The sequence below is a fragment of the Ochotona curzoniae genome, unplaced genomic scaffold (genome assembly GCF_017591425.1).
Source record: "Ochotona curzoniae isolate NIBS_2020 unplaced genomic scaffold, NIBS_Ocur_1.0 contig_517, whole genome shotgun sequence".
NCBI lineage: Eukaryota > Metazoa > Chordata > Mammalia > Lagomorpha > Ochotonidae > Ochotona > Ochotona curzoniae.
The window spans coordinates 3,806,243-3,824,699 of NW_024466454.1; the positions used below are offsets into that span (position 1 = coordinate 3,806,243).

General features: G+C 42.9%; 2 pseudogenes; one reads left to right on the forward strand and one right to left on the reverse strand.

The window, feature by feature from the left end:
* Window positions 1–6,403: 6,403 nt before the first annotated feature.
* Window positions 6,404–6,504, reverse strand: LOC121162250 (annotated as a pseudogene).
* Window positions 6,505–17,891: 11,387 nt separating this feature from the next.
* Window positions 17,892–18,185, forward strand: LOC121162114 (annotated as a pseudogene).
* The last annotated feature ends 272 nt before the right edge of the window (window positions 18,186–18,457 follow it).

Consider the following 18,457-nt stretch of genomic DNA (forward strand, 5'->3'; position numbering starts at 1 on the left):
TTATGATACATTTCCATAGACCCTGGTATTTCCCTTACCCCTTTCCCAAACCCCTCCCCCTCAATGAGTTCCCCTATATTATTAATATAGTATAGTTCTTCATAAATAGTCATATGTCAATCATTGGGGGCATGGACAATGGCAGGGAGTTCAGTATCCTATTGTCAACATATACTTAACAGTTTCATTGGGAGTCCATTTTGGTCTGGAAACAAAGATGCATACTACATTGTATCCTCACATCTGGATATGATAGTCTCCATTACATAGTTACTATACATCCCCTTAAATGCAAACCACAATACAAAATCAACAACAGGAAGAAAAATAGAAATTTACGATGCCATGAAGTCAAATTACATGGATTTTGATTTTTTTATTTCACCTCTTCAAAACGCTTTCTCATTAAATTTTCCAGTGACTCATATATTATGCAGTAGCATCAATTTCTTCAAGAAGGTTCTTGATTTTTCTTTTTCGTTTCTTCAGTGACATATTAGTCATTCAGTAGCATGTTATTTAACTTCACGGCGTTTTTACTTTCTTTTTTTCTTCCTGTTGTTGATTTTGTTTTGTGACTTCATTTAAGGGGATGTATAGTAACTGTGTTGTGGATACTAGCATATCTAATAAGGTCCCCCAAGGTTGGATCCGTGCTTCCCTCTGTTTAGTGTAAGATCCAGCATATAAAACAGTGGTCCAGTTGAGCGCTCACACCTGGCTGCCAATCCTCATTCCACCTTCTCTTACCTCATGGAGGCTGTAAATGAGCTCAATCTCGCCGAGCCTGAATTTATTCCTATCTAAAATATCTAGCTCTAAAGGAAGTTGAGAAAATAAAATTAGATATTGGACATAAATGTTTGACATGTTGGCTGATTTGTGCTGAAGGGCTTTAATTTTTGTTTTATTATTAATAATAATAAATATTTGCTAGCCAAATGAAGGTACACAGTGAATAAAATGTAGTAGGAAAAGTCAGTATTGTTCTGTCTACTCTCTATTAAGAATACATATAGAAAACCTGAATATGATATATGCAACTTATCTATTTAAAAAACAGAGAGACAAACAGAGAAAGCTCCTGTACTCTAGTTCACCTGCCAATGCCCACAGGAGGGAGACTAAGCAAGGGCGGATGCTGGGAGCCAAAGTTCAAGCCAGGTCCCCCCAGGCAGGTGACAGGAACCCCATTATTTGAACTATCACTAATACCTTCCAGGTTCTGCATGAGCAGGAAGTTGGATTCAGGAGCCAGAGTTGGGCATTGAATCCTGTCACTCTAATATAGGATGCCAGCATCTTAGCAGTGAGTCTAACCACCCATACAGCATAGGGGTATTTTAAGTGGTCACTTGTGCAGCACGCCTAATAGAATAACATAGACCAGCCTCTCTAAACTTATCCTTGAGTTGTGGCTTCCCCCACCCCCTGAAAAAAAAAGAAACTCAATTTAATGTCGAAGGTCTTATAATATACAGTTCAGAGTCTACCTGTTTGGGCAAGTGATTTTCTCTGGAAGCCTGCAAGAGACGGCGTAATTAGTGGTCATTAGAATAGATGCGACTGATTACACATCGCTTAAAAGCATTTCAGGCCTTTTTTTTCCTTCACTGTTTAATCTCCCTTTCTCCTTCCCTGGCAACTTTTCTGCTTACTCCTGATTGACGTACAAGAGATAGACACATTTCCATAGAGATATACACCCTGTTATTCTGCCCCAGGCTCTACACTTTTTCCTTTACCATGGTACTGGCAGCGCCATCTCCAGGAGTGCCTACCGTGTGCTAGCCAGTGTCCTGAGAGTGAAGCATGCCCTTTCTCCCCTTTCCCAGGCGCCAACCTAGCCTTCTCCCGCATCGTGTGATTTAGTCCATGATGTTGTCATTTGTCTCCTACCTGTCCTCACCTTTTACCCATCACATCCTTAAACCGTGAAGATCTTGCCTGAAAGCAAGGATCTTTGTTTTGGTTCCCTGTAGGAGGACATTGTGACCTAGAGGGTCAGCGAGCACAGGATTACAGCTGATTGGATAATATTTGCATGAGAGCAACCGAATGGCTACCTTTTGTATAACTGATGGATATCATCTGTATGAGAACAGTTGAGTGGACCGCATGTGAATGAGAACCCTTGGTAGAATATACAAAACAAAAGGAGTTCCAAACAAGAGTATGGAAACAGTTGATGGGTTTTGCTCAATACCTCCTCTCTTAACCAATATAACCCTCGGTGTATAAAGTCTGATGCCACTAATAAACTTCAGCTTTGACCATCAGTCAGGGTCCACACGTGTTATTATCGGCTCCGTGCACCAAGTCCATCGCTGCGGGACAGCGACAGTTCCTCATTAATCCCAAAAGATTAGAATAAGGCCTGGCATACAGTAGATGTTCAATGAACATTTGCTGAGGAGCAGGTGTTGCATAGCAGGTTAAACCACCATTGGGATAGTCACATTCCATGCTGGAATGTCTGGGATTGAGTCCCAATTCTGCTTCTATTCAGCTTCCTGTTCATATGCCTAGGAGGCAGTAGGTGATGATTCAAGTCCTTGGGTCCCTGCCACCCATGTGGGAGACCAGGATAGGGAGAGTTCCAGGCTCCTGGCTTCAGCCTGGTCCCAGCCTGGCAGTTGTAGGAATGAACCAGTAACTCATTTTTTCCTCTTTTGCCATTTTGTCATTGAAATAGGTAAAACTCAATAAGCAAACACTTCAAACCACATTTGTTGAATGTATGTTCACATAACTCTGAGGTAAATATGATTATCTTCATGTTCAAATTGAGGAAACTGAGTTCACATCAGGAAAGCACATAGCTCAGCATCACACAGCTAGCCAGTAGCAACCATGCCTCTAGCCCCAGTTTTGTACCACTCTAAATTCTAGTGTTTCCATTGGAGCAGGCATGCCTCGTTGCCCTATGCTCTGGGACAGATGCCAGCCCTATGCCCAGGCTATCTGAAATGAGATTGGGCTTGAGGTCTTGGCAGGAGGGCATGTGACTGTGTCTTCAGACTAGACCAGGAGGAGGGTCAGACTGCTGGCCACAGGAGAGGGCTTAAAGTGAGAGTTGCCCAGCCCAACACTCTCAGCTGTGTTCTCAAAGGGAATTTATCTGTGTGCTTGCCTACCTCCCAAGCTTTCTATGAAGAGGCATGGTACCTGAGCAGAGATTCCCTTTCTTTGGAGCAAGGTGTTCTCTAAATGCCAAGGGATATTAGGTGTATTAAGTTGTTAAGATATTATAATGATCACTTAAGACTTTTCTTTAATATCAGCTGGTAGGCACTTTTGTTCCTAGACCTCTCAAGTTCAAAGCCAAAGCTATTTCATCTCAAGTTCACTTCTTTTGTATGCCTAATGTAAAGAAAGTATTTGCAGGCTTCTGTTTTTTCTCATCCTGGATGGTGGCTTTCAGTGAATGAGCTCAATTGAGAAATCATAGGTGATTCAGTCCTATCCCCTCTCCTTGTCCCAGCTTCAGAGCTCCAGCTGCTATTTATATGCAGAGTGCTTCCTCAGTTGCTACCATGTTCTCATTTTGCTTTCCTAACACCTAACGCATCTTCATACCTTTTGTACTCCTGTACTCAGGAGGCTGCCCAAAAAGCACCCCACAGCCAGCAAGCTCAAAGCCTCACCTCAATCTACTCACTCCCATAAATTCTAAGCATGAATGGCATCTGTCATCTCAGACTCATGGATTCTCATTTGCTTACTCCAACATTCAGACATTCAATTCTGTCCATCTCAAATCACAAATGTCTCTCACATCTGGTCCTCATTCTGTATGTCTACAGATTACACCAGTCTTGGTCCCAGCTCTCTGTCCTTCTGCACATGTCTTCTGCCCTGCTCCCGTAACACAAGCCCTCCATAGCAGTCTTTTGTTGGACAGACCTGTTGAGGTTAAACCCTCTGTCAATTCTGAAATCTTGCACATTCTCTACAGTCCATCACACGGAGAAAGCCCTGTCCTCACTACCATCTTCTAAGCACATGCTGCGTGTCTAACTCTTTACCTCCCCCAGCATACATTCATCCCCCAGACCTTTGCGGTCTGTTCCTCCTGTTTCTCCTCTATCCCATACCAATTTCCTATACATCTTTTGGGTCTCCTTGTCTCTCCTTTGCCAAATCTCCCAAGGGGAAATGTCACCTGCATGTGCATCCTGTAACCCTTCCTAAATACCTTCTCAAAACCCTTTCTAAAAAAAAAAAAGTCTTTATTCTTTTTTTTTTTTATGGTACAGTTCCTTAGGCTCAGGGATTTCCTCTTCCATCTTCCTCCGTTCCCTACCCTTACTTCCCCTATATTGTAACAATAGTCAAAACCCCCTCTTAACAGCAGCAGGCATCCAGCCGGGGATGCGATAGGCATTCTTCTGATCCCTTTACCCATTCACCTAACAAAAATGCATTATCTTTATCAATCAAGAGGCTGAAGCCAGAGTTAAGCCACTGATGTCTGATGTCCCCAGTTAGGAAACGGAATTCCCCACCCACATTAAGATGGTTGGTGTCGGAAACAAGGCACTTGACCATTTTAGTCTCTCCCTGTGAAATAATGCAGTCTCTCCCTGTGAAATAATGCATCTATATAGACTTGCTCTTTAGATTTCTCCAGCTCTAAGACCTGGATAATTTCTAGCACCAAATATTTCATAGGCTTTAGGGAACACTTCCAGGGCTATAACAAAGTAGATATTGATACAGAAGATGAAATGCTAGTCAAATATCAAGTTCTTTTTATGGGAACCCAAGACTATCACAGCAGCCAGTCCCCCTGCGTATAATCATTCTGTCCATCCTCTGCCTTGACTCTGCTGAGTTTTAGAACACGATTGAAGTGACACAATTCTGAGACCTAACATCTCTCAGTTACTGTCATTTCTCCAGGTCACTCTGCAAGCTCTTTCACTAGAAACCCAGGCCTTGCATAAGCCAGGCCTGCCAGCCCCTGCAATGTTTTGGATTTTGTGTTTTGACTGCTCCCCTGAAGCACATCCAGCCATATAAAATCACCAGTCACTCTCAGAACACAGTACACACCCATGACCTACTTCTTCTCATGTCTTTGCCCAGTTTCTTTCTTCCGCCTGACATCCCTTCTTTGCTTCCTTACCTGTAGAGTGAGTACCTATCTGCTCACCAATTCACACCCTCCTCCATGACACCCCTCTCTGAAACCCACCATGACATCCCCAGGCCTATCAGGCCTGTTCCCTTCATGCTGCTATAGATCACCCTGGGAACGCTTTCTCACCTGTCACCTCGTGGAAAAGGAAGCTTCTCTGATTCAATTCTGCCAAGCTAGGTTTTGTAAACAGGTGGCAGCAGGACCTGCTTCTTCTCAGGCATATTAGCTCCTTGGGACTGCCTTGAGACAGCACCACATGCTGGGAGGCTTAAAATAGTAGACCTTTGCCATCTTGCCACTTTGGAATCTGCAAATCTGAAATGCGGATGTCAGCCTGTCAGGCTTCCTCGGCGCCAGGGGAGGATCCGACCTCGCCTCTTTTGGCCTCTGGTGTGAGCTGGCAACCTGCGATGTGGCTTGGCTGTGGGAGCCATTCCTGCTGTCACTTAGCTGTCTTTCTCCCCGTGTCCTCACTTCCTCCTTCCTCCTCACCTCTCTCTTTGTCCAAATTCCCCCGTTGTAAGAAGATACTAGAAATCTGGGCTTCAGACCTGCCTTGATGACCTTATTTTAATTACCCCTCTGAAGACCTTATTTCCAATCTAGTCAAACGCTGAGGGGTGGGGAAGTGGGGATCCACTGGATATTGCATGGGGTCGAGACTAAAGCTGAAACCATGGGAATTCTGTCAATATGCCCATCATCTTTCAGTTCCAACTCTCAGATGGGCAGAAATTATCTGTCCAGTTTTGGTGTTTCCCATGACTTACCTCACCCTACGAATGTTTCTCTTGCATGTTCACTGTTCCACATCTGACACATGACTCCCCATGATTACATGCCTTCAGCAGTTTCTATTGCAAATCTAATAAGATGAGAAACTTCAGGCAACTAGCAGCCTCTGTTAACAGGAGGGGTACTCACAGGGAAAGATCTCATCAAGGGCCTCCATCTCTTTCCTCAAGCCTGGCCAGTTCCCAACACCAGAGCCTTCCCAAACACCTGATTTCATTCTTCTAGTTCCCTGGGAAACATATTCTAGGTGTCACTTCCCACCCCCAATTCATTGACACCGCCCCTGTTGGGCCACCAGGATTCAACACATATACGTTTTCTCTCATTTCAACTGATCACGTATGTGCTGGTTTTAAGCCACATCCCAGTGAACACAGCCAAGAGTAGCCCCAAGAGGAGTGTATTTCTTACCAAAATGAAACATCGTGTCTGGGGAGGAAGATGGGTGTGAAACATGTGGTAGCAAGTGTGGGAAGGATTGTGCGAAGTGTCATCCTTGCACAGGGGCCATGCTAATCTCTATATTGTTCCAATTTTAGTGTATGTGCTGCTGAAGTGAGCACCTGTATTGTGCAAAGTGGACAAAAGCAATGGGCTGGGGCTGCATTGAGATCACAAGAGCTACAGCTTCTTGGCAAGGATGCTTGTGCCCCAAACCTGGGCCTGAGAGTGCACTGTTATTACGACGCATATACGCTGATGAGGGACACAAACCAACAGAAATATCGAGTAGTATGAAGCACTAAGGAAGGAAATATCAGGAGAAGGAGGATAGAGCAATCTGGGAGTTGTATTTACTAGGAATATGTTCAGTTACACAGGATAGGCAGTACAAACAGGGTAGCTGAATCTAATGGTTGTTTGTTTCTCTGACAATGAAGACATCTAGAGGGAGGCAGGCCAGTACTTTCACAGTATTCTTAAGGTCAAAGGATCCTTCTATCTTTTCTGCTCTCCTTAATATCTACTGTGTAATCAAGATCATCTCATGGTTCAAGGTGGCTGCAACAGCTGTAGCCTTCACATATGGGGTTCAGAAATGAAAATGAAAGAAGTTGGTGGCAACAAATAGGGAACTTGTCTCAGGTTATGTATTTTTATTGAAAAGGCAGATCTACAGAGAGAAGGAGAGATAGAAAGACCTTTCATGCATGGTTCACTCCCCAAACAACTACAATGGCTGGGGCTGAGCTGATCTGAAGCCAAGATCCAGGAAGGCTCTTCTAGGTCTCCCACACAGGTACAGGGTCCCAAGGCTTAGGGCCATCCTACACTGCTTTTCCGGGCCACATGCAGGGAGCTGGATTGGAAGTGGAGCAGCTGGGACACAAATCAGTACCCATAAGGGAGCAAGTGCTTACAAGTGGAGGATTAACTGGCTGAGCCATCGTGCTCACCCCAAATAATTTTTTAAGGCACTTGGCTGGAAACCTCCAACTTCTTACATTTTAGTGGCCACTCCTAAATTCAGGGAGATTGGGGAATGAAAGCCTCTGCTTTATACAATGCAACTCAGAATATACAGCATGACCATTATGTGTTCATAAGGAAGAAAGAAATATGATATTAGATGGAGGATTTGCCATTTCTGCTGGGACCCAGTGAAGACTTTCCAGAGAAAGGAAGGCATTCCTGACAGCCACAAGGTGAGTAGCCAGGCAAGACCAAGCAGAAAGCAAGAGAATAAGCACTGTTCCTGGTTTAGCAGCTCCAGTGTCTCCAGAGAGCAAGGACCAAGGTTATCCATATCCTCCAGTACCTGTGCTGTAACCTGACACAGCACCCATCTCACAACATATTTGTAACATATTTATTTGCTAAGTAGTGGCCTCTTGCTTGTTTATGACACCCAATGTCTTAGCTCTACTCCCAAAGGATCTTCTCCAAAGAGATTGATCCTCAGTCTTTTTAGTTCTACTCATGCTTAGCTATAAATCATCTGGTTTCCAAAAACAAGGCTGTGCAACAGGTCCCAGAAGCCAAAATAAGGAACATATCCTATAACAGCCCAAAGCCTTGGGACCATGCACCCAGGTAGAAGATCCAGAAGAAGCTCCTGTCTCCTGGCTTTGGATCAGTTCATCTCTGAGCATTGTGGCTACTTGGGGAGTGAATCTAACTTTCCAATAAAAATTGAATAAAATCTTTAAAATAAATAAATTGGGAGGCCTAAATATGATTGTTTGGGTACAAATATTTTTCTAACATTTATTTATTTATTCATTTATTCATTCATTCATTCATTCATTTATTTGAAAGACATAGTTATACAGCAAGAGGTCTTCCATCTGCTGTTTTACTCCCCAAATGGCCATAAAGACCCAAAATGGGCCAATCTGAAGCCAGGAGCCAGGCACTTTCCACACAGATGGAAGAGTTCAGACACTTAGACCAGCCTCTGCTGTGTTTCCACACAAACAGGGAGCTGGATCATAAGCGGAATGGCTGGAACTCAAATCAACGTCCTTATGAGATTTAGCTGCTGTGCCATAGCAATGGCCCCAGATACAAATCTTAAGCTTTTTTTCAAAGCATAGATCTTCTCAGAAGGTACCTGACATGTAAGTCTTACTAAAAAGTGGCTATTCTACTGGACAGTATTGTCTTAAATGACATTCCTTTGCTCTCAGAAAATAAACATGCTTATTTTCTTGGAACACAAAGACTTGTCTGCTGCTGTGGTCCTAATGACTATGAGATTATGCACTACCCTAGGCACGTAGTTCTGCCCTGCTTGCACATGTTCAGAAATTGCCCCCAGTAACCAAAGGAAAGGCACATATGCTCCTCTGCAGCTTGGGACATCCACTTCCTGGGTTATTCTGGCAGCCATTCGTCTTTTAGAAAGCCTAAGCAAAACATCACCCATATAGAGTTGAATTGAGTTCCTGCACTGGCTTTCCTCAAAAACCTTTGCTTGACAGTAGACAGTCATCCATTTCCCACACCAAAACCTGGTCATCATCTCTGAGTCTTCCCTCCACCTCCTTCTGCACATGCGATCCAACCCTGGATCCCCTCCATCTCCCCACTGTCCCATGGTCTGTTCTCATCTCTCCATCCCAACAACTTCTGCCTTCAGATAGGTCTCCACACAGATCCTTACCTCCCTGGGGAATGAACCTTCTGAGACCTCACCTCATTTCCAGTTTCACATGCCCCTGAGCCATCATCTCCATTCTAGCCCAGCAGGAAAACCTGATAATACTCAAGTTTCTGCTTTTAAAACTTCCAGGCCTCCACATGTGTCTCAAGGTTAAGCCACAAGTCCATCAGGCAAATGGGGTCCATCATGGCCTAGTCCCTACTGCTCTGTCCTGCTGCTTTACTCCCCTCCCACTTCTTGGCTCAGCCTTCATTCTTCTTCCTCTGCACTCGGCCCCCTACATGGATTCTTGAAATCTCAACTTAACCATCATCTATCCCATTGTTCCTGGCTTCTATAGCCTAGGTTAGCTGCCATGTTCATATTCCTAGAGAAGTGATAAAACTAATGCATGCTGTGTTGGGATTCACTATTTACTTGTCTATCCTTTCCCCTAACACTGCTTACACACTGATCTTCTTAGGGGCCTGGGTTCTCTCTTGTTCATTTCTCTGCCTTTCATTCCTCAACCAACAGGCTCATGAATTTGTTGAATAAATGAACCCCTGTCTTCAATTCTCCTGATCCCTACACTCCTTTCCTACAGTGATCAAATCAAATAGTCATCATGTGTCAGTGTTATGAAAACCTCGGGACAGTTGTATATACAGTACCTTGGGGGATGGGGGAGGAGAAGGGAGCTATACAAGCTTCAGCTATTCCAGGGGATGTCCTAGCCAAATGATGCTTGAGGTGTTAACGTCCAACCCTAAAGACCAGTTGAAGAACCACTTATAACTGTAGGGCAACAATCTCCACTCTCTAACCACAGAAAGGTGCCTTCAAATATCGAAAAGTTTTGAGCCCCCCACTGTAATGGTAGTTGATGTAAAATTTCCAGAATTCCGTTGCCTCCTGTAAGGATTTCAACTCACCACAATGCCATCTACAGAAATTCATGAGCCAGTAACACAAGTACAAAAAGGGTTTTTGGGCCTTGCCTGGTATGGCTGAGGATTCACAAGTTTCCCACAAAATCTCCGCAGTAGATGCAAAAGTCACCTGCTGCGCTCCCACCTGGGACCCACTTAAGGAAACCAGTATGGAAGAAAAGCAAGGTTGAAAAGCAAAGAACTGGTAACACCGTCGCAACTACTCCACTCAGGTACTAAAAGATCATTTCAAAAAGAAAATAGATTGCAAATTAAATTAATTCCTCTAGGCACCTGGTCACGGAGTTCCTCTCCTGCAAGTCTGACACAGGACACTGTGAGCGTCTGCTTTTCCCAAACAGTGAACCCGGCAGAGCTCTCTGGGCGTGGCAGGTGGTTGGCTCAGGGTCCTGCTGCAACCTCTTCCAGGGGCTTCAAGTGCACCATTCACTCCCACGTCTTCTTGCTTACCGTTCCTGCTTACAGCAGCTCGGTCAACCTAGACTCAGAAAAACCCTGATACCTTACTTATTCCTTGTGACATTTAATTTATTCCTGGCTTTGTGTTTGTATTTACCTAAGTTATATGCACTTAATCAAAGTTCCAAAATGCAACAGAAGTTTATAAAATAAAAAAGGAAGTTTCTTAATCACTCTCAATAGATGATCATATAATGATGCTTTGTTCTGTTCTGTTTATTAAACAGGAAAAATGAATTCACACCAGCCACATTGTTCCACAACTTGATTTTCTTGTTCCTGTCTGCTGTTTTTATCCCCTTCTTATTATGGAAATCTTCAAGCCAACACATAAAAGCATAAAGCAGAACAACAAATCCTCATGGCCTCATTACCCAGCTTCAGCAAATGTCAACAGTTTTCCATTTTTGTTGGATTAATCTCTGCCTCCCACTCCCAACTTTTGTCTGAAATATGTGTCAAATTGCATCCATCATATTACCATACCATGATATGTCACTTTGTGTGTTTAAAAGGTACAATTCTGAAATATATTATTATTTATTTATTTTCATTTGAAGGGCAGAGTAACAGAGAGAAGGCTAGACAGAGATAGAGTTTATTCACTTGTTCACTCCCCAAATGACTGTCACAGCCAGAGCTGAGCTGATCCAAAGCCGGGAGCCAAGAACTTCTTCCTGATCTCCCACATGGATGCAGGGGCCCTAGGACTTGAACCATTTTCTGCTGCTTTCCCAGGACATAAATGGGGTGCTGGTGGAAGTACAGCAGCCAGGACACAAACTGACACCCATATGGGATGCTGGTGCTAGGCAGGGGCATAACCTGTTGAGCCACTGTGCTGGCCCAGGTATAATCTTCATAAAACACGATTATTTTATTGCTAGTAGATCCAAAGCTTTTTATATGTATCTGTTCTTTTGTTTTCCCTGATTGTCTTTAAAATGTGTATGTGTGTGTGTGTTTAAGTTTAATTGCTTATTTATTTGAAAGGCATAGTGACAAAGAAGCAGAGAGAGAAAGATATCTTCTGTCCACTGGTTCACGGTCCACACACCTGTAACATCCAGGGCTGAGCCAGGCCAAAGTTAGGAGTCAGAAACTCCATCTGGTTGCTCATATGAGTTTCAGGGATTCAAGCGTTTTACAGCCTCTCAAGGTACATTGGTGGGCAGCAGGATGGCAAATGGTGTAACTGAGCCTTGAACTGGCACTCCGATATGAAATCCAGGCATGCCGAGCAACAGCTTAACCCTCTGCACCACAATGACAGCTCCTAAAATGTGCTTCATTAACCTTTGACTCCTTGGAATTATATTCAAAGTCCTGATTGTTGATGTATGTTTCAAGTTTCTTTGAGCCTATAATAGTTAGAACAGTTACATCTCTCTTCCTTTTTTTAAGCAATGCATTTGAAAGAGCAGATTTACATCTAATAGAATTTCTTTCCCCAGAGTGGTTGTGGTTGATTCCACACTCAGAGCATGTGTCATTCCCCACTTTCTTCTGGTCTGTGGCACCACTGGTTAGAACTTGACTCCTGGTTAGATTCAGATTCAGCTATTTCAGACTGGAATATTTGGCAGGTAGGGGCAAGCACTGCCTATCATATCATACTCAGGAAGTACTATGTATTGGACAACCCTGGCTATGTGCTGACCCATCCACTACAAAGCCCCTTAACACTGACTCAGCACCCAACAATGAGTGTGAGATGCATTAATTCATGAGGAATGCATAAGGACACTTTTCCATCTCAGTCATTCCTTCTTCCTTTGTTAGCCGGAATTCTTTCATAAAAAACTTCCTCCAAATATGTGATGACTTAGAAGCACGATGTGGACAGGAAGGGCTGAATAAGTGTATTCTTTATTACTGATTGCTAGAAAAACAATTTGGTATCCTAGCAATCTCCAAAAGTGATTAATGAGTTGGTCTCTTTACTTGTAGTATCATTGTGGACTTTTGAGATTTTTTATTATTACTATTATTATTATTATTGAGAGGCAGACAGAAAAACAGACAGAACTCCCATTTGCTGACTAACTCTCAAACTGCCTGCAATGACTGGAGCTGGGCTGGAGTCAAAGCCAGGAGTTAGGAACTCAGTCCAGGTCCCCTCCTTGGACTGCAGGAGTACAAGCATTTAAACCATCATCTGCTGCCTCCTAGGGTATTCACTAACAAGAAGCAGAGAGCCAAAACTTGGGATCAAACCCAACCTCTCTAGCGTATGATACAGGTATCTCAACTGGCATCCTAGACACTAGGTCAAATGCCAATCCAGTTTTAAATTTTTGATGTAGCCATTGCAGTTACTTTCTTCATTGAGACTCAAATGTTTTCCTAATTTATAGTGATTAGAAGTTTTGCAAGTTGATCCTGAGTTCTTTGATATAAGCACAGTTTGTAACAGTTTCCTTGTTTTCTGTATACAAAACATAATAAGACCATTAGAGTTACTTGCACTCCTGGATTTGTAATCAGCCACAACTTCAGGGAGTCCTTCCTCCTTTTCATGAAGCTGATATGCAGATGTTACAATATAGGTGGTAGGAATATTCATTGCAATGAGATAGTCATTGATTCTACAGCTTTTATGGAACAGAGTTAAGAAATGCCTGATTTTTAGTTATAAAAATAAATAATGTAGGTCTGATATGTTGGGATAGTAAACTAAGCTCCCCTGCCCTATAGCACCAGAATCCCACATGGGTGTCAGTTTGTGTTCTGGATGCTCTACTTTCCCATCCAGCTCCCTGTTTGTGACCTGGGAAAGCAGTGGAGGATGGCCCAAGTCCTTGGGCTCCTGCACCCACACGGGAGACCCAGATGAAGGTCCTGGCTCCTGGCTTCAGTGTGGACCAGCCCTGGATATTGCAGCTATTTGGGAAATGAGCCAGCAGATGGAAGATCTCTCCATACCTGCCCCCTCCCTTCCTTCTATACCCTCCTTCCACTCTGTAACTCCTCTCCAGATTCCTGGTAATGCAGGCCCTGGAAATCAGTAATAATAACTTTGGTAAGTATTCCCTGGAACCCACTTGAGAGACCCAGATTGCTTCCAGTTCCTGGCTTTGGCACTAAGCTGAAGTATGTATTTGGGGAGTGTTTGTCTCTTAAATTAAACAAATAAAACAAGCATAGACATTGCTGGGATTTAGGTGTAAGAGCCGGGGATATGGTAATTGTACTGGGATATTCAAGTTGAGTTTTCAGCATTCTACCAAAGTTTGATCCATAAGGACCTGGATTTGAAGAGAAATCAGACTACTGAAATTATAAATTCTGTTTAATATGTTAAGAGAACATGCTCATAAATGAGGTAGTCCCTTTGAGAGGCCTCCTAAAGGCTGAGTCCTAACACAATGTCAGCACATTTTGATAAGCTACACAAATTTCCTAAGTTTTTTAAAGAACGCTTTATTTTGGATACCCAGCGCTGATAGGCTAGGGGCTAAATCCTCCCCTTGCAACCACTGGGATTCCATATGGGTGCCAGTTCATATTCCAACTGCTCCTCTTCCCATCCAGCTCCCTGCCTGTGGCCTGGGAAAGCAATAGGGGTTGATCCAAAACCTTGGGACCCTGTACCCACGTGGGAGACCCAGGAGAAGCTCCAGACTCTTGGCTTCAGATTGCCTCAGCTCCAGCTATTGTGGCCACTTGGGGAGTGAAAAATCTTTCTGTCTCTCCTTCTCTCTGTAGATCTGACTTTCCAATAAAAATTTTAAAATCCTTTAAGAAGTAGTAAGAGAGGGGGAAGGAGGGAGGGAGAGAGAAACGCTTTATTTCACCAGGCCACTGCAATGGATCATCAGCATCCCATATGAGCAACAGTTGTTGCCCAGCTGCTCCACTTCCCATCCAGCTCCCCCTGCTTATTGCCTGGGAAAGCAGCAGAGGACAGCCCAAAGCCTTGGGACCCTGGACCCACATGGGAGACCCAGAAGAAGCTCCTGCTCTTTGGTTTTGGATCAACTTAGCTCAAGCACTTGTGGCCATTTAGGGAGTAAACCGGCAGATGTTTTACTCCCTAAACATAGCTCTCTCAATCTCTTTATAAATTTGCCTTTCAAATAAAAATAAATGAATTGTTTAAAATGCTTTGTTTTAAAAGTCATAATATTAACTTGCTAGAGAATATTTACAACCACAAACAATACTACCTGTTTTACCTGTCCCTACTTTTGAAGACCTAAACCCAAACCCTGCATATAGCAGGCATATGGTCATTACACGGCAACCTGAACTAAGCAAGGTGAAGTCCACAGAAGCGAATGGGAAACCTGGCCTAGGCTGTCCCCTCTCCAGCAGCTACAAGGACTTTGGGGAGCATTTCATGCCTCTAGTCCAAACAGAATGAAAGCTGCATATAGCAAGCCCAGTCTCAGCCCACAACAGATTGGAGTCAAGTTCAGCTGAATTGAGTCTGAATCAACTAACCACCAGCTGACTTGCACAGATGCCCAAGTGTGAATGAATGATTACTACCTTAAAATATGCTGGATTTTTTGGTACTGTATTATTATCTTATTCTTGGAAAAAAATGACTCAGCATCATGAAGGTATCAATTCTGCTCAAGATAAAGTATACATTTAACACAATACCAATAAAATCCACTGAGAAAGGCCACTAGTAGCCACATAAGATTGTCTGGAACTGAAATTGTAGATGATGCCAAAATTAAAAAAAAAAAAAAAGAGGAAAAACAGAGAGTAAGGGCAGTGGCTCTCATCTTATTTAGGGGCAAATACAGATTTCGCCAAGTTTATATATAAGTAAAGAAAAAGTATATGTCAGTATGGTTCTTAGTAGTTTGGAGAATCAAAAAAAAAAAAGAAATTTATAACTTTCAAATTGCCAGAGAAAATCCTATTAATTCAGTGAAAGAGGGAAAAAAAGAGAAAAAAAATCTTAACATGACACCAATTAGTAGTGTAAAGAGTTAAGCCCTTCAAAACTCTATTCGTCAATTTAAAAAAAAATACAAATAAATTTGTCAAAAGCAACTTTTTCAAAATTCTTGTAATTAACTAATGAAAGATTTGCAGGAGTCCAAAGAACAGTTATGAAAAAAAAAAGGATGATAGTATCTCAGAACAGGATGTTTTCTGGTTGCATTTTTTAAAAATTAATTTCTTTGAAAGGTAAAGAGAGACAGACGGAGGGAAGGAGAAGGAAAGAAGAGAGAGAAAATGACTCTCCCATGTACTGGTTTACCTCCCAAATGCCTACAACAGCCCAGGGGCTGGGTCAGACTGAAGCCAAGAGTCAGAAACTCAATCCAGTTCTCCCAATGTAATGTTGCTCTTCCAGGAGCCAGGAACTCGATTGGGGTATCTCACGTAGGTGGCAGGGGTCTCAGGACTGGAGCCATTCCCTGCTGCCCCCAGGGTGTACATCTGCAGGAATGCTGAATGGACAGCAGGCTGAACTCAGACCCAAGCCCTTCAACAAGAGACATGATCATTCTAAGCAGGTGCTCAGCGACGGTGCCAAATATCTGCCCAGTCTTTCTGGTGTTTTAACCAGTCCTGTCCTCACTCCATGCCCCAGGCTCCACAGTCACCTGAAAACCAGCAGACTCATAGTCATCGGCTGGAGCAACACAGGGCACAGCACAGGGTTGCAGCTGGCTAAATCAGCACTGATTCTCAGAGAATGTCTATCAGTTGAGCTGTGCTGCAGTTCCCTGGCTTCCTCTTGGCTACAAGGAGAAACTGACCCCACTCCTGCTCCCCCATCCCAAAAGAAAAAAATCAAAGGAAAAGCTCCACCTTGCTTCTAGGTATCCAGAAGGTTTCACACTGCATAGGAGTACAAACATGGCCAGGGAAGGCCTTAGAAGGCCCCGAGTTCTCACCTTTCAATGATCTTTACATGTTGAATGAGTAGAAAGTGAAGGCTGAAAGAGATATTAACTGAGTTCCTGAGCCACTACTCACACACCCAACACACACACACACACACACACACACACACACACGCCCTCCTTAGTAAAGGCTGGGAGGCTCACATGTGATTCCACACATTTAAGAAAATCTTTACCCCTTCGTCCACAACCTTTAAGCCACCTAAACAGTCTCCATGGTCGCACAACCAAGAACACAGATTTACAGGACCAGTTCAGGAAAGTCACTCACCACACAGCAGACAGAAATGATAGAAAGAAAATCTTTTATTGCTAAAAATCAGCAATAATAAAAATGGAAAATTTACAAATATGTGGAAATTAAACAAGACAGCTTTACACAACCAACTAGTCAAACAGAGATCACAGAGGAAACTACAAAACTTTGAGATAAAAAAAAAAAAACCTACAAATTCCTAAAACTAATGGGATATAGCAAAAGCAGTACTAAGAGCAAATTCTATAGCTGTAAATGCATGCATCAAAAAAGAAAGGTGTTAAGGGCCCAGTGCGAAGGTTCAATGGCTAAATCCTTACCTTGCAAAAGCTAGGATCCCATATGGGTGCCGGTTTGTGTCCTGGTTTCCACATTTTCCATCCAGCTCCCTGCTTGTGGCCTGGGAAAAGCATTAGAGGATAGCCCAAAGCCTTGGGATCCTCTATGGGAAATCTGGAGGAGGCTCCAGGCTCCTGGCTTCAGATGGGCTCAGTTCTGACTACTGAGGCCATTTGGGGAGTGACCCAGCAGATGGAGATCTCTCTGTGTCTGTCCTTCTTTCAATTAATCTGATCTGCCTTTCCAATAAAATAAATCTTTTCAAAAAAAATAAATAAAACAAGAGAACTAGAAATATTTCAAACAAGAAATCCAACTTTATTTCTTAAGTATCTAGAAAAAAGAACAAACTAAATTCTTAATTAGCATGAAAAGGGAAATAATAAAGCTTAGATCAGAGATACCTGGAGATTAGAAACTAAAAGAGAAAGTTAATGAAACTAAAAACAGCTGGAGGGAAAAATCAACAAAATCAACAAATCTTTGGCTACAGTGTAAAAAGGATCCAAATAATTAAAATTAGAAAGAAAATTGAAACGATATTACTAATTTTACAGCAATAAAAAAGGTTATGAGAAAATACTACAAACAACTGTATTGAGGGACTACTGCTGTGGCAAAATAGTTACGCCGTTGCCTGTGGAACCAGCATCCCACATGGTGCCACCTTTAATCCTAGCTACTTCATTTCCAATGCAGTTCCCTGCTAATGTGCCTAGGAAGGTAGCAAAGGATGGTCCAAATTCTTGGGCTCCTGCACCTCTATGGGAGACCCAGAGGCTCCTAATTCTGGCTTTTGTCTGACCCAGCCCCACAGCCATTGTGGCCATTTGGAAAGTAACCCAGTGGATGGGAGGTCTGTTACTCTATCTGTATAACTCTGCTTTTCAAATATGTATATATGGAATGTCCTAGAAACTCACAATCTATAAAAAATGAATGAAAAACAAATTAGAAAATACAAAGGCACAGGGTTTGAGATATGGTGGATTCTGTGGTCCAGCGACAAAGTACCAACACTGTGAAGGAGCTGTTGGATGTCATCAAACAACCTTGTTGAGCAAATTTATGTGCAGTGGAGAAATGACCAACACCTTCAAGGCAGACTCCATGCACATGACCAGCATTTAAATACCATTCTGTGAGATGTAAGAGAAGCAGTGATGACCATAGATGTTGATGAAGAAACACAGGAAGTGCTAAGTAAACCAACTCAGTGCCCTTTGTCCAGGGAGCTGGTGCTGTGCAGGTTGCCCCTCCACTGACAGTTGGCTGAAATAAGAAATTGACCCCTTGTAGAAAACAAGAGACTTTGTACAATTGTCATAAAAGGACAGGGCAGTCATGGGGGGAATTTACACATAATCTGGTATTGAGACCACCCAAGTATTCTTCTATTTCTGAAATCATTTTTAAGTATAAATTAGAACCTTTTAAGCTAAATGACAGTTATATTTTTCTCCATCCTTTCAAGTCAGTGCAGTCACCAAGATGCCAAACACTTGCTGGAGTAGGTTTGTGGCACTGTATTCACATAAACTAAATCAA